The sequence below is a fragment of the Pomacea canaliculata genome, linkage group LG2 (genome assembly GCF_003073045.1).
Source record: "Pomacea canaliculata isolate SZHN2017 linkage group LG2, ASM307304v1, whole genome shotgun sequence".
NCBI lineage: Eukaryota > Metazoa > Mollusca > Gastropoda > Architaenioglossa > Ampullariidae > Pomacea > Pomacea canaliculata.
Window position 1 is genome coordinate 34,922,064 of NC_037591.1, and position 23,726 is coordinate 34,945,789.

General features: G+C 41.3%; 1 protein-coding gene across 1 annotated transcript in view; it reads right to left on the reverse strand.

Moving 5' to 3' along the window:
* Positions 1–23,086, reverse strand: part of LOC112558071 — a 73,598-nt gene extending 50,512 nt beyond the window's left edge. The window contains exons 1-2 of the mRNA XM_025228260.1: positions 22,881–23,086; positions 18,827–19,677 (exon numbers count right to left, since the gene is read on the reverse strand). The gene's annotated coding sequence lies outside the window, so the exon portion shown is untranslated. The remainder of the gene's footprint in view (positions 1–18,826; positions 19,678–22,880) is intronic.
* Between the last annotated feature and the right edge of the window lie 640 nt (positions 23,087–23,726).

Sequence of the window (23,726 nt, forward strand, 5' to 3'; positions counted from 1 at the left end):
GAGCTTTGAGTTTGTGACAAACTTTTCTGTCGTTTCTCCCTATCTATATATAAAAATAACTTCGGGTCTTCTGGGTCCTCCTCCTTCTCCTCATCATCATCATCATCTTCCCCCTCCTCCTCATCATCATCGTCATCGCTCGTTTTCGTTGCTTCGTGATGACTGCTAGTCTAGCCTCATTGTGTTCAGAGAAATGTGAAAGTTGTGATTTTCTACATTCCACTCTAAACCCTGATCGTGTGCGATGTCTGATGGCGATGTGCAGACTGCTCCATCAGACGAGCTGATGAAAGACCTTTTCGGAAAATGGCGGTCGAAGTGTACATCCAAACATCATAGCATCCCGTGTGCACGGCAGTGACACAGATAGACACTAATACTGATTTTTCCTCCCATGAATAAATATCCACGATGATAGTATTTCCCTCTCTCTGTCTCCCAATCTGTCTGCAGACGCGACTAGAAATACTTTCTTCATCAACGAAGTATTATGTTGGGATAGACCTGAGTTCATATATATGTGTGTATGATGTGAACTCCTGTAATGTAGGTAATTACAGTCTATTTTCTGTGATTGTAATATTCTAATGCTATTGTGAGTTGTTGAAAGCACTTTTCCAATCTTGTAGCTTTGTGTTGTGGGTAGTTACAAATGTTTTTCTCCATTCCAGTTTGTTTGGCTTAATCAAAGTTGAACATCGTTGCCTGTCTTTGTGAACTGCTCATCACTGGAGCTTGGAGGATGTAACTGATAATTTGTTCTGTAACTGAATCTTAACTGTCTCTTTCATAGTGATTGAAAGCAACCACCACAACGGACACACAACCAGAGTATATTTTTTCAGACAACTGAGCCTGTCGAGAGACATTAAATATTTAAACATTGAAACTTGTTCTCATCTCTCACATTCGCTTCCTTCTGGACTCAATACCATTACGACGTCACATCCGACGATTGTTTACAACATACATTCTTTGTTGTGGTTACTACTGTAGAATTGGTAAGGTTTAAACTCCCACGTGTTGACCTAAATACTAAATAAAGAAGATTACATTAACTTCGAGATCCTCGGTCATGCACATACGAGATAAGCTAATCAGAGAACCTACTTTTGTGATGTCAGGAGAAATGGTGTCTCAGTGTCTTCACTTCCTCCCAGAGTCTAAGTCAAATGCCCATGTTCCAAGTCTTGGACCTCAAGCACTAGGGCAATATTCATGAAGTAAGGGTAAGTGGTTATCCAGAGAAGAAACTGGAGATTAATGATAACCGACTTTTCTCTGTTGTTACGATGAACTGTCCACACACCCTGGACATTGCTTCCTGTTGCCTTACACCAAAGAATCTTTGACAATTGTTTTTAACCAATGTCCAAGGGAGGAAAGAACACCCTTGGAATCCAGAACCCGTTTGTTTAACTACAAAGTAACTGCTATTGTAATCAGCCACACAGGATAATTTTGCGTTGGACAGTTGTAAACATTTTAATGACGACTGTGAATGGAATTCTAGAGAAAAATCTCTACAGAATGGGGTCTATTCAGGTAGTACCCAGCACTGTATACAGTCTTTTCCACTGGAGACCATTAAATAGAAACTACTCGCAGACACAAGTGCCACGATCGTACGTCAATTAACGGAAAATTGTTATGGATCATTCACCTTCTTCGAGGTCGTAGGTCTTCAGGTTTAAGAGGACGATACTTGACAGATTGGGTGATAGAAAGGTGTAGACATTTCCTCTTTAAAATAACGTCTCAGAATTTCCCATAACAAAGTGGAAAAAAGCCTGACATGACACTGTCGGCATTTCTTGGACTTCAGAGTGTCATTATTGCCTTGTCGAGTCCTTGGGAGAGTCGTCTAGTCACGTGCAATGAGCATGTGCAAAACTTTTCTTTAGTCTCGAGTGTGTCTGGCGCCTTCCTTATTCGTCATCATTTCGCTGACGAACACAGGGAGAAAAAAATCTTATTTATTTTAGATGACTTCTGTAGAAAAAAGAACTTTTAACTTTCGGAAGACTTGCAGTTCAAGGAAATGCTGTCAAGAGGTTTAGAGAGGCATGTCCATGTGGACCTGCAATTACTGAAGACCTCAGCTATCTGTCTCGGCCATGTCTTTAAGAAACTATTTTCGTAAGTTTTTTCCCACTAGAGTATTTGCTGTACTGAATAAGAGAGGAAGAGATGGAGATAGACAAATAGAGAGAGAGAAGATGTACGGGGAAATGATGGGAAAAAACGAGGAAATGGCGAAAAGGCGGCATTGATATTTTACGAAACGGACTATCATTATATTATTTTCATAATTATTGGTTGAAAGTATGTATTAAGTGATGCCAACAAGCGGTAGTTGGCTATGAGCACTTGCTTATTAAGCACAAACTGGCCTCTCCCTATAATAAGCATACAAATAAAAAAAGTAAACAGACAAATATTGTACTTTTCTTTCTAAGGATATGTCGTCTGACAGGGAATTTCAGTGTTCGAATTATCAGTTCCATCAGATCGAAAGCACGTTATATAATCAGAAATTTCTGTCGATAAACACTGGAACTGAAATGCACATCCACTTTCTATTTCCTGATTTTTTTCTTAGAGGTCGAAAGTTTGTTTAATTAAAGGACAAAGGGCATTTGCTAGAGAAATATGAAACCATAATATTTGTTTGTGTGCTTTCGTGACAAGCTGTCGGTACATTGGAATTACACACATCAAACCCTAGTATTACATGGCCTTCACCTTTACATGTTGTCTTACACGGTCACCCACTCCCAAGTTTTTGCAAACGAGGCTGGGAATAAAAAAGGCCTCAAGTGGTATCTGAAAAAAAAACCCGATGAGTTCTTTCCCTTATTAATTTGAGTTTAGACAAATAAAAAGTCTGCTGCGATAGAATTTTTCAGATGACAAGATATCAGACCACATGAGCATCATCTCTCTCACCATGCACAGAAAGAGTTTAACATCTTAATTGTAGGTGGACATGTTTGCGTTGACAGGTCTACATCTTACTGGACGGTCAGATGGGACCAACCGTTGATTAGTCTCTTCGTGACGTCACAAGTGTGGCCTCGTTATGATCATGGGATGTTTGTCAGCGCTCAAACCGATAGTTTAGAGAAAAGAGTGTATTCACCCAGATTTTGGAAAATAATATTTTGTACCGAGACCAATGCAATCATTTGCAAAATAAATACTTCCCACCAGTAAACTTTTCATTTAAATTCATTAGCTTATTTATTTACTCCTTGGCCGGTACCAGTCATACGAAATTATCTGTTGAATGAAACTGGACAGACACAGTGTGTGAAAATGTTCACTCGAGTAGCCATCAGCCGCGACATTGTGTCAACGACCTCATCCGAGAGCCGTGTCCTCCGTGATCTCCTAATTCCTTTATCGGACCTCCAGCAGGGAGCCGCCATCTCGCCAGCAACAATGAATGAATGTTTCCCTACATAAATAACAGTTGAAAACATATTTCCTCTAACTACGATATTGTAATCGTAAAGTAAACTGGTCAGACCTACATTATTCCAGAATTTAGCTTTACCTCTTACATTTTACATCATGCCATGCAAGCCCTTGCGTGTAATAGAACCATGGTCTTTCCTTGCAGACCTTTGCTTCCAGGCCCCTTGTGAGCCTTGCATAAATCTCGCAAAGCCTTGCGTAAGTCTCGCGGACCCCCCAAAGTGCGACTGATTGCAAGGTGTGACTCGGGACCTCGCTGGCTTTCACTCCTTCCATTTCTCCTTTCATCTTGCGGATCCTCCGTAAAGGTGTCATCATTACCTCTTGTTCGCGTGACTCGTGACGAGTTCTGGAACGTTCTCTTGATAACGACTGCAGACCAGATGCGTGGTGCTGACGATGCTGGTCTTCACGCACGCGACAATGTCTGTTGCAGACGCAGTCCGGGGGCTTGTCGTCTGCCCCGGGGATGTAGCTCGTGTCTGTCGTTTAATTAACCTACCGCTTCTGCGGGAAAACCTTTACTGCTGGGCCTGGGGTCGGCTGCAGGAAAGGGCGGTATGTCTTCATCGTCTACAAAATACTCCAGATCATGGCTGTAGTTGGTATGAACCTTACACAAAGCACTCTAGAGTTAACCGAGAGTTAGAAACTTGGGGTAAGTTTGTACATTGAAAACGAAATGTGGACGATTTTCCAACACAGACCTGACTCCAGAAGATGGCACTGCTTCAAATTAATCATTGCTTTAACAGAGTTGACTTAAACAATCATTTTGTTGCTCTTTTTTGATAATATTTCATCTGTATTTTTGACCCTCGCTGAAGATGATGACTTTTTCAAACAAACTGGGCTTAATACTACATAAATACGATGACCTATGAACTATGATGTATAACTGCATACAATTTTGGGACAGCTGCAGCAGCAGTGAGATCACTGTTTGCAGTATGGCCTATTACAATATTTGCTAGTAAAATGTTTCACATAATTTTTACATGCCAGATGGCATTTAATGGAATATTTGTAAAGAATCCTCCCCAAAGAGGCTATAACTTTCTTTATGAGAGTGGATTGAACGTTTGACCTCATCTGTCATATCTACTCTAGAGATTATGATTGCTTATGCCCCACTTGTGTACTCCATTGGGGTGAATAAAGGAAGCATAGGATGAAATTTGTTCAGCTGACATGCAATGTCATGATGTCACAGAAATAAACTGCCATGAAAAATACAATAATCTGGCGCAATTCAAATTTTCATTTGTCCCATGCTGCCTATTGCTGTTACTGCCACAGATTGGTTTTTCAGACTGTCCTGCGCCTACTTGTCGACTTGACATGCTATCAATATATTAATATATCTATTAATATAAAAAGGTCACTGATATTTCAACCAACCTTTTGAAAGACAAAATTTCTGTTCAGGTCTGCGATAGAGTTTGTATGGTTATTATGTACAAGTATTATGTGGTAATCGTAAGTGGGACATAACATTTCGGGACCGATTTTCATTTTTTGATAGGAAAAGGCAGGAATATTGTGACAATAACACATTAAAGTGACTAAAGAATTTTTCATCTCTGTTTAGTACCATTCATTAAAGTGTCTATAAGCACTGCTTATCCTGATCGCTCTCATAGAAAGGAGGTCGACAAGTCATCTGGTGCAGCCTGGGATTGGACCGTTTAGTGTTGAAATCACCATCTCCATTCTACACGTGTCCGAGCTGTATGGGTACTTATGTACGTGTGTAGGAAGGTGAGGTGAATGTTTATACAACCAAGTCAATCCACAGATCTCATAAACTCGCTTCCTGTGGACACAGAGCGACACGTGGCTTATTAATGACCGCTGGTCGTCTTTCTGGATGGGGAGACAACCGTGGCTTTTATGGCTACAAGGCGTGTAGGAGTGGGCCCCTGTCACATCTCATCTACCCTGCCCCTATCAGTTCTCAGTAAAACTCGCAGCCAGCCCCAGTTTTGCCTCTGCAGCACAGAAGCTCTTTTCTCCGAGTTAATAAATTATCGGTCGCTTTTTGTTACCAGTTATCGAACCTGGCAGAGTCAGGACGCGCACTCTACCGACCGGAAGACGATTCTGTTGGTGGAAACCAGAAACGGACCTTGCACCGCGGTCTAGAGACTGATCTCTCACTAGCACCACGAGAGATGAAGGTAGAAGTAGGGTTGGGGAATGGCTAACCTCCACGTAACCCTAAGCTGCGGAGTTCACACGAAGGTGCGACCTCTAGGTTTTTCTCCATTGCCAATAATCTTCCACCTCGAGTTATCTTCGCTGATCTGAGATTATCGATCTTATTTAAGCAAATTTTCCGCCCTTGACCCTAGTTCTTGACTATAAAATTCGATTTGTCAAAAAAGGCTTTTCAATTTGAAAGACCGAGAAGAAATAATTTAACTGATTCACTTCGTGAGCTTCCTGACGATACATGATTGTCTTCACACAAAATTTAGCGACCTGGCATTGGTTGATTTGAGGCAACACAGTTTTTGATTGGTTAGCTACAAGGGCAGGAGAGACGGTGCGTTTGGACAAACAACACAGACTTGAATTAGGTATTATGGAGATGCCTGCTTGTCGGGAATTTAAAAAGAAATTCTGTTTGTTTTCATCGATCATCTTAATGAACGTTTTCAGCAGCACACAAACCATTTTTTTATTAATTTCTTCTCTGTAATCAAGGATTTTTCGTCGAATGTCTCGTCATGTAGATGGTCAGGTCAGCATTTTTCCGCTTCTGGCAATGGAACCGGGGTTAATTACTGAGCCCAAAGCTTTTGTAGACTTTGTAATTAGGTGTTGATACGATAGACGACCAGAGTGAAGCCCCCAGCGGAGGAGGAGGGAAGGCGGAGCAGCTGCAAAAGCACGTGCTGGGAGAAAACATTCGCTCAAAAAAAGACGGTTGCGGGAGAAAAACTTCCACTTCAACGGAAAAATATTGGTTCTATAATGTTTTGCCTGAATAATAGCAGTTCTGAGATGAATTGTTTAGAAGTGTAAATAAGGGGGGTCGTAGGTGTCGCTGGCTTTAACACTTGTAATAGATGTGCTTGTTGAAAGTAGAATATGGAGGAAACTAATGTTTACTTAGGGATGAGGATAGAAATAGCAGGTTAGCCTTCTGTCTTCTCTCAGCTTTCTGGTATGTAACACTGAGCATGCTGCCATGGACCAAAACACGCATTCTCTGGGAAGTTCAATCAATTGTTTCAAAATAACACTTTCAGTGAACAATTGGAAGCTCTTTCTTTAATCCATGCTTTTACTCACATTAGCATCTCTTGATCTCCCTCTCTCTCTCTCACACACACACAAACACACGTACATACGCACGCACGCACGCAGAATTGAACCAATGACTGTGTTCTTTCTTCCAGAACCATCTGGAGCCAGTCTTCACGCTTGTGATCACAAAAGTGATTATAAGGACTGCTTTGTTAGGTTTTCTCCCTGCGGGTCTACATTCCATTATCTTATTTGTTCAAGTTGCATTATCCTTATTGCGGTTTATTTACGACAGAGGACACATTCTGACAACATGTCACAGAAAGTAAGATCAAAGAGAACCCAACAGAACAAAAGAAGTATACGAGAGAACGAACGAAAGAAAGAATTAAAGAAAGGAAGAAAACATTAAAACAATAACAGGAAAGAAAGAAATGCGTGTCCAAGATGTTATATCCTGGTGTGAGGTGACGTCATGCTGGTGTTAAGTCTGGCCGAGCTCCACTACCGGTGTGTGGGTGTATCGTGGGTGTATCGTGTGTGTATCGTGGGTGTATCGTCTGTGCGCACAAGACTGAGATGAACTGTGTTGCCAGGAGACGTTGGCGCACTCACAGTCAGTGCAACTCGCAGCAGGAGTTAGTGGGATTCTCCTGCTCACGAAATGCTTCTGAGTTCACACAAAGGTGATGGCACTTGATAATTCTGTTTTTCGACAACATTATTATTCTTATTTTTTAGATTCTCACTTAAGTCTTCAACATAGCTTTGCGAATGTAAGATCAAAATCTCGGTGTCTAATTTCCTGTTCCTCGAAAATTTTTCTTTGATTAATCCTTGAATAATACGATCGCGATTTTCAATTATTCTTATTCTTTTATTGCTTTTTATTGTACGTCCGTGTCTCCTTCATGCTTCCATTTGACAACAGTGTCCTAAAAGTAGTTGTCGGGCCAACAATTTCTGAGTGTGACAAAATGTCATCACAACCCTAAAAGAACGTCCTTCTGTCACTTGAGATGGGTTTTATTGGCAGCAGACTGTGTACAGATCCTCGCACACAACCAAAGCCTGTAATCCGCACCATCCCTGCTGTTTTCAAAGGCAGGCCACGGCCAGGACAAATCTGTGTACATTCCTCGTAAGTTATGGTTCTTACGCAGATTACAAGTGTTCCACTCTTCTTGCAGATTTTTCTTGGTCCTAGTCGCCCCCAGTGGAGCATGCAGGGCCGCAACCACATCCCGCCATCAGACCCTGTTCTTGGCGTCCCTTTTGCAGATTGCAAGCTATAAATCATGTTCCCAGTAGGTGGTCAAAACGGCTAAAAGTTTCTCAGCATCGCTATATTTGCAAACTTGCACAACAACTGGCAACCATTGCTCGATACCTTGTTTACCTCCAGTGGGTTAGTCACGGGTTTGAGTCCATTTGATTTCTTTCGCGAAATATTCTGCAAGTATGGCGGCCTTCACGAGTGGCCTGATGCTGTGATTTAGAAGCAATTGTAAAAAAACTATCGTTAGTCAACCCAAAATTTAATCGGATGTGATTCAGAACATCATTTAACATTTCAGCAAAGCTTTAGCTTCGATTTTTGTGTTTTTGTCTGATTTATTTTTCTACTTTTCAGTTTCTGTTTTGTTTTGATTTTTTCACGTGTTTGAACGACAATAGCATGTTTTTAAAAAGCTATTAAATGATCCATATAAAAGACAGCACATCACACTAAGTTAGTATTCATTGAATCTCCCAAGTGTAAAAGAAAACTATATTTCATTTGTCAGACACCCCAGAGAACAAAGTCTGTGTGAGAATTCGCAAAACCCGACGGCGGACGGGCAGAGTTCAGGACCATCGCAAAGCAACATCCTGGATGTGAAGTTCTGGAAAACTTTTTCTACACGACATACAGTCTATCAAATCTCTGACAGTTTATTATCGGTCTTAATTTTGAGTATAAAAATTTGCCTTAAAAGGTCTTTCGTCTGGCTTAAAAGAAAAAAAAATTCCACAATCACTGCGAATTTTCCCAAACCATCCACTCTTCGTAATCCGCACGGACATCAATCAGTCGATAGTCCGTGTATAGCACTAATTAGCAAAGATCAATTCCTTCTGTATATTTGACATGAAAAAAGTATTCAATACAAACATGAGGTCTTCGGCAACGTTTGTGAGATCTTCACAAGTGATGTGGGAAACGAGCTAAAAACATCGATGATAATAGCCAAGCGTTCTTTCTCTATAGAAGGACATGTAAAAAGAGGAGATAGAAAATTAATTATTGTTCTTTGTTAGTATACAATTACCTGCATGCAATTTAAACAGTTCCTCCAAAAGAGTACATTGGTGCTTTGAAAACTACAACCATCATGTCATCATATATGCTCGTCTTATCACACCATCAATGAAAGCAATTGCCCAAATTTTCGCCATTATGACAATTTCAACCACGCCAGTAAAATATGTTTTCTGGTTTTTTTTTTCTTCTCTGAAAGATTTTCTTGCCAGTCTTGACCGACTTCCATTTGTGTGACAAAAAAATGCAAGCATACATGGTTCTTATCTCTTTTGGAGAAGAAAGATTAACAAGTTTTATTGATCTTCACTCAAAGTTGCGGAGCAGGACAAGTCATTAACCCTTTACTGACAACTAACATCGGGCGACACAGGAGGCAAAAGATGGCAGCGCGCGAGATGAAGCTGCCAGAGCCGGAGTGTCATTACTGGCCAAATGGCAGGAGGGCAGCTGGCAGGGCAGACAGATGTCACAGGGGCAGACAGATGATGACTATTACACAGTCACGCCAGACACTAACAATCCTTTCAGGTTTTGTCTTATCGGCACAACAGCTGAATGCTAACTTGTAGACTAAGCAACATGTTTATCATTAACATTGTTTTCTGATTGACTTAATTGCATACTGCACGGTGTAATACTTGCACTGTTAGTTTTCTTTTCGAAGTTAGGGTCTCTCCATTAAAAGCCGATTTCTGATTTCCGAAAAAATCAACATTAGGTCCTATTTTATTTCATACTTAGTAGTCATTTATTCGACGCCATATTTAACTCCGTTTACAATAATGATAACCGTTTCTTTGTTATGTAGTCACAAGGAACATTCTCCATATCCACAAACTTATCATAAAGACTCTAGGAACACTTGAAATTTCCATTTAAATATTGCAAAAGAGGAAGCAGGTGTTAGTGACTATGAGCAATTCCAAACTGAGGATGGGGAATGTAGGGTAAACAGATGACAGGGGAAAGGGGGTGTGGGTATGGAAGGTGTGGAGGTGGGTGAGTGGTGAGGGATTACTGTGCCCAAGGTGTTGAAGACTGGTTCTAGTGACTTTTTTGTCCGGTTAGTAGTCCTTGCTCCGTGTCCTGGAGGTCTACCAAGTTCCTGACAAATAATTCTACTGTCATGGCTGCAAATTCTAGATGTTTCCTATTGTCACACTAACATTTTATGGGCGGGGATATTAATTGTGGATATTTATATTGATCTAGATATTTACGTTTGTTTACAATCCTATTGTTGTTGACTGTGAGCTATCTTCATTATTAGTTTTTTAAAAGTTTTATAAAGTAATACTTGTTGAAATTTTAGTGCAATGTCAATATTTATATCGTAACACATCGAATATGAACTTTTAAATGCGAGCAAAGAGAATTGTTTTATAATATATATGATAGTTATATCAAAACTTTGGAATAGTCTTTATATGTCTTTACCAAATCTGGTCAAACTTTTGTAATATTGGTCCCGCTAACACTAGCCTTTACTTTTAAATTTTAAATAAAGAAAACTTCATGTTCAACATTAACTGTTCATCCTTCCAAATAAACTTTAAACTACGGAAGAGGTTTCTGGGATAATGGTAATTTTAACGTTCTTTTCTACTGAAGTTAATGTTTTCATAAACTGATCATCTTGTTTACTTTCCTCTCGTACCAACGCCACCAAGGTCTGCAATTTCCATTTGTCCAAACTGGTCTGACCTCTCTGGTAAGCAAAGCCTCGTAATCTGCGTGGACATCGATATGTCAATACTTTGTGTATAGCACTTATTAGCAAAGATCAATTTGTTCTCTAGGTTCGCTCAGCCAAAGGTCTATACACCATCCGCTCAGCTGGCAAGGAAAAAAATCATTACAAGGGGTTTTGTCGGTAAATGGTAGATAAATACTCGATTGTTGTATTGACAAAACTGTCGTCCGCCTGCTTCATGTATTCAGTAAACTTTTTTTCACTTTGGTGTTGTAAAAAAAAAATTTCATAACTTAAAAAAATCTTTCATTTCCAAAGAGCCTTATTCCGGATTTTATAGGGATACCACTTACTAATATTTATCTGGAGGATTTGGTCATCTTTCCAAAGGCACAGTTGCGCATGTCTAAAACTCAAAAGGTTTTGTGGAAGAAAGTGTTTTTAGGCCTTGGTTGTCTGTAAGGTCTTAAGTCGGATTCGACTTTGAGCACAAATTTGGGCTTAGCTTCCAAAGTTTTCTCTTAGCTTGTGTATGTGAACCTACCTAGTATAAAAAAGATATATTAAGTAATTGGTCTTAAGCAAAAGTCAGCTATTCAGACCAAACAGCGGTTGAATTGCTCTATAGACATGCGATTTTAATGAAATTAAATTTCAGACTTATTTTTACATGCAACCCAGCACAGATACCAGTCCTTCGCATGGACCACAACACCCAATGTCTAGATAAATATGATTTTAGGGTTCTAAGAAATAAAATTTGAAAACTTTTTTCATCAATCGCTCCTGTGCCGTTTAGATGTCTGCATAAATGCGTACGAAAAATGTGCTGACGGTAATAAAGGTCTCGTGTAAGAAATTTTATCTGATTTAAAACAGTTTTAGTTTTTAAAAATGATTTTAAATTGTGTTATGGGCTGTATTTCTATAAAAAATGATTTTCTAAAGACATTTAAGGCTGTCAAAACCACATGGTCTGACATGAATCCTCTTTCACAATACAAAAACACAATTTTATCGGGGCTTTCCCGCCCAACACATCCCACACACACATTCAAAGTAAGAAAATAAATTATACGTTTATGTTTTTAGTCACTGTGGCATAGTGGCTCACACACAATATCACAAATATCAGTTTAACACTGTGCACAATGATTTTATAGGAACCCTGTTTAAAACCTCTTTACTCATGATATAATCCTTTATTGAAATTTAGTGGATCAAACTATTTTCCAGTGAATAAAAGTAGGCAAACTGAGACCACTACAAATGAAAGGCTCTGTATCTAAGGATGCAGGGGATAAATTACATAATTTATTTGTACAAAATAACATTTTGGCGACCTAGAAAAATTAATAGAATGTGTATGTATAGGGGGGGGGGATGTGATGTTGAGTGAGATGTATACGAAAAAAGGAAAGATGGGAATATATAAATATAGAAAATAGGGGCAGTCAAAGAAAACGCAGAGGATGCAAATACCGGACATGGAAATTCACTTATTGTTAGTAATCTCCATGGTTGGCAAGACACTTCTACCAATGTGAAATGAATGCCCTGTTCACAAAACACCTTGAGCTGGGGTCAAACCCACTCGCAAACAACCTTCTGCACCGCTGCATTCGATGGAAATTTCTTGCCTTTCAGATGATTCTTCCTTTCACAGAAGACGTGGAACCATCATGGCGATAGCTCTGGGCTCCAGGGTGAGTGGTCCACCGGGGCTGGGCCATCTCGTCCTTCCTTACGTTTGCCGTATGGAAGCGTGTATTTGAGTGTTACAAAATGATAGCTTGTGTCAAGAGACCTGGGCGTAGCCATGTTTATCCCTCAAGGAGAGGCCCTGTTGATCGAAGAAAAAGCTCAACATGACTTTCCCTGCACTGGCCCGTGTCTTGAACCTTTTCCGAGGGGACAACGCGTGCTTCCGTTGAGCGACGCGTTTGTGGCTCGTGATGGTGACACCAGCTCTCACCACCTGTCACAGTCCCCTTCAGGAATGAGTTTCCATCCTCTTCCTAGAGAGGGAGATGCTGCTGACCTGGTGTTGCTTTGTAAAGTGTTACAATACCTATTGGACGTCCACTACGTTTCATTTGACTGCCTCTATTTACTGTCTCAGTACATCTTGGAGAGGGAAGGAATAATAAAGAATATTAAACTAATAGTATCCATATGTATATATGTTAGAATGTACATTATGTATATGCATATTTGTAATACATGGATACTTATTTATATGGTGTGAATAGTACCAGAACGATTTTCCTTCACTGTAACTTAAAAACAATCCTGCTCTTAAAAAAAGTGTAATCTCTGTTCTTCCATGCATGCAAATATGCATGTTCGCATATGTTTCGGTATGTATACGTATGCAGTCAATGGTCAATCTGAAATATATGGGTAATGTATCAGAGAGAATAAGTGTGTGTGTGTGTGATATTTTCTGGAGGGCCAACTATACATCAGAGAAGGCCTTAAATTGTTTCAATTTAGAAATGTTATTATGCAAACGGTCCAAAACAGCGATATGATTTGGACTTGGGGCATCAAGCAACACTTTTGATCTTTAGAACAAACAATATTTCATCCATATGGCGAGTAATTTCTTTTCAACAGAGTCAAAGAGCACGCCCAATTCTGTTTATTTGATCTGAATAATTCAATTCTGTCATAATCTGATAATTTCCTTCAGGATTCGGGAAAAGGTCGAATATTTTTAGGTATCAGCATGCATTTTCCAACCATTTAACTAGCCTGGCACCATGAAAATATGAGATTCTCAGAATATTGTATCACACAAACTTTATATGCAAACACACGACCTAAGCTTACATGTTATCTACATGTAATTCATCGCTGCTCTAACTTTTTCAATGGAGCAAATTCTAGAAGCATACATCCTTGGTGAATGTTGTGTTCACGTGTCATGACAATATTTCTATTGAAACCCACAACAACAATGCAAAATTTGGAAAAGACTTTGCCTCACTCGAGAAGCAAATTCCCGAATTAATTCCTCAGTAGTGGCGCAAAAGCTCGACAATTTCAAAAGCTTAATCAATATTTAATTACACAGGACTTGAACCTCTTTCTTTTCCAAATGATATGCGGCAGCTTTTCCTCTCCAGAAGAAGGAGCTGTTGTAAACATCGGCTTTTCTTGTTGTTTTTCATATTGCTAGTTTCTCGCCATTCCCGTCTAATGATCGCTCCTTGATAAGAAAGCAAAGTTCGCGCAGCAGGAATTTCAAACTGCGCGATGTTCCACATGCATGCATAATATTTTTTAAATGGCTTCCCCGATATTAAGCTGACAATAGTTTAAAATTTTTGATTGAAAATAAGATAACACAAAACGTAGATTGCTCTTGGATCTCTCTTGTGATCATGAAGAAGGCAAAAATGATGATTTCCGGTCTCTAATGGACATCAGGAGAAGACTAACGAACCGCGAGATAAATTTTGAGACAGCATGAGACATGATGAATAGGAGCATTTTCGCTCTGCTAACTGAATATTAACTGACTTTATTGAAAATAGACACTTTCGTGATTGTCACTTTGTTCTGTGTTCATGGGTGATGGAGCCGTAGCTATCCGAAACACAAGATTTAGGATTGAAGGATCTGTATATATGTATCATCTGGCTGGCATTTCCGAGGCTGGTGTACCACAGACACAGATAGCCAAAGGCAAGTCGCTGTCCTTTTATATGAAGGTCCCTGGAAGGGTTAGCGGTCTGGTGGCCCAACGGTTAGTACCTGTCACCTATACAGTGAAGGTTTCCTGTCCTGGGTTCAACTCTCCTCTAGCGCATGCTGCTCTTCGTGTGGTATCTGTTTACAGGACCATGATATATCTTAGTTGCTGGCTCGACCAATCAACCAACTACCACCCTGTGCTCCGAAGGGAGATTTTCACCGCCTAGGATGTCCAACTAAACAGTCCACAGCCATCACCTTGGTATACCCGCCATCCTTGAAGTTTGGGACTGATTCTTGGTCAAAGCTATGACTTTGTCGGAAACGAAAATCTCGATACGGTCAAGATTTCAAGAATTCATTTATTCCTAAATTAATCATAGCTTGTGTTTGTATGTTTATCTAAAACGAAAAAAAAAATATTTACGAGTTATGTAGTATAAATTAAACATGTAAATACTTACATTCTAGTTTGTCAGCAGGGATTGACGATTTCTGCTATGATATCTCTATAAAAGATCGCAACAGACCTGGACTGTCATGAAAATGAAAAGAAACCATTCCCCATGAGAGTTTTACGATTCTTGCGACGCAATTTCCACGAACAAGCTATCTCACAGGTGTTTAAAAAGATCTTACTGGGCAAAATAGCTCTAAGATAAAATAAATTTATCCACAAAACTTCTAATGACAAAGCAAATTGGCAATTATGAGAACGCACTCGCTCGGAAATGCAAACATACGCCGAAACATCGATTAAGCGAGGACGAGCAAGAAGCAAATGTCAACCATATTTTTCTGTGTTCACTTACGTCCGCGGCTGCAATACACCTTCAGGCAATTTTCACTACAGCAGTGATTAACCACGAAAAAGAAATGTCTTTTCTAGGAGAGGGCTGAAGCAGAAATATTTGCGAGGACCTGGACGAGGTCTTCATATTGGTGTGAGATTTCCAGACCATATTTTGCATCGATCCAGCGATTGGCGGCAAAGACAATGCTTTAGAGATGAGGCCAGCATCACTCGACTTCAGACAATCGATGAAACCTGTGACCAGATGTTCCTGATACGTAGAGGGCGCCACCAATGTTTCTGATTTCATCGTTTCTGGTCATCGTTTATGGTATTGTGGAGCAGAAGAAAATATTGCTGTTCATAGGAGGGGGAACCTTTAATCGAGAATTTGTGATGTGGGTTGTTCTTCGACCTATTACAATAACTGGATGTAACAGGCAAATCAAAAGCAGGCAAGCACTCACGCACGCGCATGTACGCAGAGCAGGGATGAAAGAAGAAAAAGAAAGAAATACATATTGGTGAAACATCAGAACAAGACAAAGAGTGCAAAGGTTTATAATAATCCTGATCGTTATATTATCATCTAAGCGTCATTTTAAATATTACCAGAATGTCAAACCTGTCGAATAAAATTCCAGATAATCTGTCCTCAGACGGATAAAAACGCTTGGCGGTTATCAATAAATTGTCATTGGGACACGATGATGCCCTCCAGAATGATAAGGCAACGCCAGATGACGAATGTAATTGACTATAAATCTTTCAATTTTGGTTACTTTCATGTAAAATTGTTTACAAGCCAAACGTGGCCGTCCAGTCAAGAGCAGGCTAGGAATGTTGATGACTTGTCCCTTGTATACTGTCCATGTTTCCTTCTTGTTCTCAGGCGCTAAGAGCATGCTCCTTAGGAGTGTGAGTATGAGCTTTACAAATTTTTTCCTGCTACAAACGCTTTCCTCTGTTGAACTTGACTCGTCGGACCTAGTTCGACACGCATGACATGGGCACTGTCAAGTCCACACAGACGCAGAAACTGAGAAACATTTGAGTCAATGCAAATATTTAATATTTCGCTAAAGTAGCGCGGTGTCGGTTTATTGGACACTTAGTATTACCAAGGCAGGTTCTCAGTCAGGCTTAAGTTCTTAATTAATTCAGCTTACCTAATCACAAACATTTCATATCGATTGGAACGGGTATGGTATCCTGTGCAGCTGACACTAAACCAATATCACAACAGATTGTGATAGCACGTACAAAAAAAGCAATTTAATTATCTGCAGGAAACCTGAATTTAATTTCAGTTGTTCCGATTTTCCCTGAAGTTTTCCCTAGGATTTCCTTCCCTGCGCTAATTTTCTCCGGAATTTGCAGTTTGAAGGCTTCGACTGCCTTGAATCTCCGAGGCAGACGGCCATGACGGTTCTTGTCGGAGCTGCAGGCGCAACATTTCTCAAAGAAAATATTCCAACTGTTCCAAAAACTACAATAATCGTAGCAGCACAAAGAAAGTCTTGGGCCTTAAACTGGATAGGTAGCCCTCAAGGAAGATGAAAAATCATCAATTTAATATTATATGCCGCACCTTTCTTGACTTTATCTCCGATATATGATTTTTATTTTTGTTTTGTTTTCCCAGAAAGCAAACGTTTGACCTGGGGTAAGATGGTGGTCAATGGGTTCCTCTAGTCAGTTGGATAAAGAACTTACGATCACCTTGTATTATTGCCTACAAAGTGTGTAGAACGAGGAGCGAGGTCATTAGTGGAGGGTAATCAGGGCTCAAGAAGAAAAGCTCCATCGGCGAAGGACTGAAAAAAATGTAGCAACTCCCGAGTCGGGAGATGGAATCAGACCCACTGGCCTTACTTTGGCGAGGGTGTTACTGCTGCTTCATAGTCGGTCCTAAGCCTGTTACTTTGTTTGCGCAGGCGGCCTTTCTCCGGTCAGCATCCACGAACTACTAGTCCCACTACCAGTATGTGTGGTGAAAACTTGTCACGCTCCGGCCGTCTGGAAGCTTTGTGCAGATTCTCATTAAGTTCCAGTCACGACTTCTTTTGCGACTGCGCGTCTGGTTTCGGTTCTCGCAGAAGTTTTTGAACAAGCAAGAAAGCAACAGCCTTTTTGTGGTTGAGAATGACCAGGGGCTTGCGTCTCCTCCCCTTAGATCGATATCCCTCCCGTTTACTCTGTTTGAAAACAGAGTTGTCTTCCTTGCTTGGGGTATCAAGCGCAGACCATCCTTCCTTCTCAAGTTTAGTTGTCCCCCTTTATTTCGCGCGCGCTCCTTTCCGATTGTAGGTGAAGCAGGTCTCGGGGCGAGGAGCGGCAACTGTGATAGCTCCCTTTTGACTTACCCGGTAATCAAGCCGATCTTTTGCACTCCCGTGGATTGCCATCGTAAAGATGTCCGTGTATGCTGCGGTGGGTTTTGTTTGTTTGTTTTTATCGTTTATTTCCAGTTACACAAATGTCTTCCACGTCCTCAGGGCTCAAACCGCTGACAAGACATGAATGTTGGACATTGACTGAGTTCTTGAAGGTTTACAGTATCGAACATCCACAGATCTCAATGTAAGGGTGTGGGTGGGTTCGTGGGTGCATGTCTGAAAATGAGTGCTCGTGTTTGTGTCTAACGAAAGAAAAGTTAGCGTTGAATGGACAGATGAGAGAGAGAGAGAACGGGGGTTGTTTTTACTGGGCGGGAGGCTGCTTGACTGTTCCTATGATATTTCTCTACGTCTGCTTTTTAAGCAGTGACCTGTCTTTGGTCTTATCATCTTGTGGATAGGAAGGGAGATCAGATGTAAGCAATATCTAACTTTCCACAAAATTAGATATCAACCAATATTTAGCTTTTAAGTCAACATTTTTTATTCTAAATCACAGAGATTACTAAGATTACTGTTGAAAATGGAACCAACAAGGCGACCTGTTCTTCACGTTCAATACTCATGTGCGTACTCTCTGATACAAATACAAAACAGACATTAAGTACGAGACAGGCAAAAAAAATTATTCAGAAGACAGGGAAAGTGTCAACAAGAGAGAAATAGAGAGACAGGCAAACAGAAATACAAGACAATTCATTGACTAGCACCAGCTAACGAACGGTTACACTGGTCCTCAGGTACTGGTCTTCGGGGTAGGGGGTCCTGCGAGGTGAGGCCAGTCTATTCTTTATGTGAACAGCAGGAGCTACATACTGAACGATCTCCAGACTAATGCGCAGGTAGAGTGGTAAATGGTCAATAAGAGACTGAAAACGAATGTAAACTAATCTGTCGAGGCTGGTGTCTGGTATTGTATCACATCTGGCCTTTTCTTCACAGCACGCAAAGGTCGCAACGTAACAAGTACGTGGACACGATGTGACGACGCGTGCAGGAGGACACGCGCGCTGTCACCTTCTCTTTCCTCGCTTTTTTTTCTAAACTCGCTCGAGGCACATTTTACGAACAGCAGACACATTCGGACAAAATCAGGCATGGTTTCTCTTCACCAATCCCAATGAACCCTTTCTTTTTTAACACACACGCACATATTCAGACACAATCTACTAAGAGATCGGAAACAAAAATGTTCTTACCTTCAATGTCGAATCTTCCAGAACTGTAGAATAAGAAGAACGAGGGCAAAGTCCCAAAATAAAAACGAGTTGACAAGTTTGTCTTTGTCGCTCACCAAGGATGTATCAATGTCTCACAGCAGCTGACACGTGTTATTACCACCAGCCTCTGCCCCACTGTTATCAGATGATGGACGCAGCTCCCAACACCTGCCAGACTTACGTACGTCCTTCAGCTCGCCAGCCTCCTGCATTGTGTTGGTAGTTGCAGGCCTTGCTGGCGGTGTTCGTCCAGCATCAGCAGCAGCCCAGCCCCGGCAGCTGCTTAAAACAAACACGCGATGTTTTGAAGAGCTTGTATGAACTGTCAGACGAGAGGGCGGGGCCTGCTGACCTCGCCGTGCTGACCTTTGGCAGACTTGTCACTGGATTGCATCACAGGAGGCTGGAGCCATGTCGGCTGCATCACAACGTTTGGATAATTATTGTCTCAGAGGGTGAGTCCGCAGTTCCGCCTCACTCTCCTCAGACACGCGACGGCTGGCAACGGTTGAGTCAACAATATGTCACAGGGAGGAGACACACAGGCACTTGTTTCATTATTTTTTTGTCACAGAACATCGAGGCGGCGAGGTTGGAATGGCGTCGCTTCACCGGTGATATGGATTCCACTTGGTGATTGAAAACTCTGGGTGGTCCACCTGGGGTGGGGTTACATCTTGTATGAGCTGGGGTGGTGGCTCGGTTCTGTGGAGCAATGTATCCTTACTCCTGTTCGTAGAACACCTGTTATGTCCAGCTCTGTGACATTCAGACTCCAAGAGGATGATGCGGCCTCACTTACAAGCTACCCGTCGTCTGGACAAGATGGCCTAATATAAACATAAATTTATTAACAAAAATTTAGTAATTACTAAATAAATATGATGTAAGCAAGTTCGAAATATTGCTATACCAATGGTGTGTGTATGTGGGATTACGTGAACGTTTATAACCGTCACGAACTTTCAAACTAAGAAAAGATGGAGGATACAATTTAAATTATTTTGATCAGCGAAGAAAAGGCACATGTGAGAATTGGCATTTTAGAAGTTTAAAGTCACACCTACTCACAGAGTAAAGAGGAAGGTGGCAGGAAAGAAATTACTGGGAATTCACACACAGAGGCACATACATGCATACACACACACACTTGCGCGCATACACACATTCACACACTTGGAATAAGTTGATACAAAGGTAACATTCTAGAGACCACATCATAAAAAAACACAGCGAGACAGAAAGAGAGACAGAAAAAGACAGGAAAGAGAGAAAAGGTTTAAATTCAGCATCAACACGGTCAAGATGAGTTCATACAAAGGCAGAAGCCATAATCTTGATTTAACAAACTTAAAGTTGAAGCTGAAGGCGAAACACTTCTCTCCCAAGTCTCAATTAAGCTATGACTTATAGATGCTTTTGGACCCTAAGGAAATCATGGCTCAAGGAGGCAACATCGCCGTTCTTGCCATAGCTGACTATGAAGCAGACACGTGGTAGCATCAAGGTTCTACTGTCCACAGGAGGACATATACCAGAGAGGCAGAAGAAGAAACCTATCTGGGTTGACTAATGGGGTGGGTTGTGAAACAAGAGAGGAACAGCAGCCCCAAAGCAGCCGTCAAGTAGATAAAGATACCAGAGACATCGGGAATGGGAGTAAGGCAGCCAAGAAGAACTAGGTCGCATATCGGACAATCGACAAGGAGTAACAGTAAAGAGACCTATCAGCTACTGAAGAAAAAAACAGGTGAATACAAAACTTCAGACACTGAAGACAGAAGTAGTCGCCTTCTCATGTAAGACAATGCTGTACTAGGTTGATTGGCCTCTACAACTTCCAGCCAAAGACAGGCTCCAGTATCTTCCAAAAGCAAGTAAATTACAACCAGCAGACCTGAAGACCTTCCAGTACTAAGTGAATAGGTCGACAGTTGTACGCATTCTGAAGACAGGAAGTCATCTGGCTTTGTCAACCTGCCAGCAGGGAAGAAAGTCAGGTCCTTACTGCTTTGTGTCACAAAATCATTCGCCTATGTTGCTTAATTTCTTAGACAACATCATGAGAAAACCCCTTCAAAGCCACCACACCTCCGTCTTCCTCGGTAGGAGGCAACAATCTAGGATTTATAGACATTTACTTAAAGGAACAGCGAATGCAAGTCCTCAAAACATACTGACGGACAGAGTTAGTGAATACACGATAAGACCAGTAGTGGTCGGTAGAATTGGTGTTTCCCGCCGAGCCGGCAACTAAGACAATATCACGGCAAGGCAGCCAGCCCTGTAAACAGATGCCACATGCAGAGAAAGAGCAAGGCTCCCGAGTCGAGAGCTGAACCAAAGACAGCCAACTCTCACTACATTGGTGACAGGCACAACCCGTTGCACCACAGGGCCGCCCTAAGACCAGAAATTCAATAGCATGGTCGACATGATCAACATCAGTGGAGTACAGCTTGTGGATGTAAACAGGTTCAAATACTTAGGACAACCTTTCCAAAGAGGGCAGCTCTACGGCAGACATCTGCATCAGGATCTTAATAGTGACGGCATCGGTCAGTAACCAATCAGGAGCATCAGGCTGACCATCAAGTACAAGCTGAATAAACCCTTCATAGTCCTCATTCTGTTGTATAGATGCAAGACGTGGAATCTAACACGAATCCAGACATTGATAATACATGCCTCAGAAAACTGCCCCGAGTCTCCTCCACGGAACCCAAGACCAACTATTTTGTGAGGAACACGGTCGTCACAGTCGTGGAACACCAGACACCACCATCTCCCAGCCATGAAGTGCGCAGTCATGTCTCCCGGCATCCTACTTCAGGTCACCGTGAAGGATGGTCGACACCGAGGTCGACAGAACAGGAAAAGGATGACAAAAGTAAAGCAGTGGACCGGTCGGTCCTCGCTGCACCACTCAAGATGACCTAAGCAATGACCTATTGACCTATTCCTTGACCTTGTCATCCACTTTGTCTTGTCGGATTACCCCGAAGAAAATACCGGCGGGCCAGCATAACTGGTGATCAACTCGTGCTACTCACATCACGATCATGATCATGATGATGATCTCAAAACATAGACAGAAAGAGGAAAGGTGGTGGGTTGATGAACAGTTGGAAGTAAGAGCAAGATACAGAGAGCGCTAGAAGATAATATGTGTAGATAAAGAGAAAAGTTAAAACTAAGGAGCGCATGAAACAAGGTCCATGGCATGAGATAAAATCTCTGAATGGTTCAAGACAAGCATAACATCTAACAGAAGACTAAAGTAAACATAAAACTATTCTGACACATCGGGTTTATGGCGAGAGCTAACTCGACCTCTGTTTCAATCTCGTCGACACTCGTTGGTCCACCGGCAAACTACTGAAAGCGGACTAACTAGTATGCTCGTAGAGCCTCTGCCCACCCAACGGATAGCATCATGGTCCTCTCTATGTACTAATCTTCTGTCGTGGGCTTCTGCCCGTGATGAACAAATGTTTCTTTTTGTTCAGCAGTGCTTTTAGGCCCTTGGTCACCCAAGGTTTGTTGTTAGGATAAAGATACACTGCCTTGATGGACTGGTGCAATCAACACTATTTTACTCCTCACTTTTACTCCTAACTGTTTGTTAAATGTCTGTATGGGTATGTGAGCAAAGACAAATTTCTGTCCTCCTGGGCAGACAATAAAGTCTGTTTTGATTTTGATTTTGATTTTAAAATTTGAAAGCGATCATTTAGTTTACGCCGATCATCTTTGCGGGACAAGTCGCTCAGTGTTTTCAACTTAGGCAGCAGATCATTTGTCTTACAAATTTTAATACTATTAAGTTTCTGTCAGGAGACACAAAGCTAACCTGCTTGGCTTAGCCACATTTTGTCAAAACCACCGCAAAAGTGACAATTAAGTGAATGAAGATATTTTGTAAATAGTTTACACTTTTGAAAGCAGAAAAGAGAGTTGATAACCTGATAAAAATCACCAATAAACGTTTATAAACTAGAACACCCAGAGTCCAAAAAAATAAAGAACTTACGGCGAATGTGCGAGAGATAGCGCTCCAAGTTCAGAACTTGCAGTGAGTCGCCATCCACCATCCTTGAGGCAGGAGCTCGCCAAGACATCAGCTCGCCGGTCTCGTCGCTGGATGTCGTGTGATGAGGTGAGATGTGGCGACACCGCGGTCCGCTTGAGTGTTTTGAGTTTCCCGGAGAAACAAATCCGTTCGCACGCGTTACTCTGGCACCATTACACCGGAGTGAAAACGAGGCTGAAAGGAAAGTTGAGCCGCGAAAGCGTTGCACGGCCAGCCAGCCAGCCAGCGCGCCTGCGTGCGGAGGATGCTTCTGGATCTGGTGTCGAGAGCTACTTGGCGAACTCGTGACCTGTGTGAAGTCACGCTATCACGATTATTGACCAAACTACCTACAGCAGACCTATAGTAGTATACAGGTTGTGTGTAGTCACGATGTCATGACTGTTGAACAAATTACTTACAGCAGAACTACAGTAGTATAATGGTTGTATGACGTCACGCTGTCAGGTATATAATACAACATACATAAAGCAGGGCTGTATAAAGACACACACAACAACTATTATACAATTACGGGTACTAACGGCTATATAATGCTATACCTACATATATTTTGTAGAAAGCACATAATATGTGTTAATCATAGTTATAACACAGAATACTTATTACTCAATTATAGTAATAACTTCTGTGCGATGCTATGTTATGAAGGTTATCATAGAGAAATCTTATAGAAGCAGTGTTTCCATGACTCTAAGTAATACACATTGTTACATATACCTAACAAAGATTGTTATAATATAACAAATAATTGTGTGTAGACCGTTAAGATAATAGCACAATGTT